This window comes from Penaeus monodon, chromosome 28, assembly GCF_015228065.2.
Source record: "Penaeus monodon isolate SGIC_2016 chromosome 28, NSTDA_Pmon_1, whole genome shotgun sequence".
In the NCBI taxonomy this organism is placed as follows: Eukaryota; Metazoa; Arthropoda; class Malacostraca; order Decapoda; family Penaeidae; genus Penaeus; species Penaeus monodon.
Genome location: NC_051413.1, coordinates 28,015,122 through 28,015,796, shown reverse-complemented (window position 1 = coordinate 28,015,796; position 675 = coordinate 28,015,122).

Below are 675 nucleotides of genomic sequence, written 5' to 3'. Positions count from 1 at the left end.
ACATGTGCGCTTCAAGACGCAATGAATTATAAAACGGAGCCGTGGCCTTTCGAGCAAGACAAGACTCCAATCGCACTACAGATACCATGGTTCAATGCTTCACTTCAATACTAAATTAAATTATTGAGTAGAATTATCTTTTTCAGTGCTTTGGCAATGGTTATTTTAAGCCGGAGTTCCACTATCATTATCTGACTCGGAGAAAGGACTCAAGTCAGGGACTATGACACCTTCTGGTCATGTCTGCGCGTAATAACAAAGGAACAGGGCGACCCACGCCTAGACCGTTCTTTTCCCAGATCCTGGAATTTAAGCACCTATATTCCACAATCTCTTTGGAACGTGTTGCATACTATTATGCTGTTACAGTATCAAACATGCCTACTTATGGAAGTATAATTGTAATGCGTCCACAACGAGAGGCTTGGCGGCCAGATGTAGCATTGGAAACAGGCCTTTATGAACCAAGATGCGAGTAAAACCATGGACAGAAGATACTTAGCAAGATTCATGCTGATGAAGATATAAACCAAACAACAATACATTATATATTTCATGTCCTCAACGCTGTAGTAGAAAAGGAGCAATATAGTGATTGGTAAAATTTTATGGGTTATGTTGATTTGCAGCCCAGTGTTTGAAAACCATATGAATGATGCGTTTATCAAAATCGTT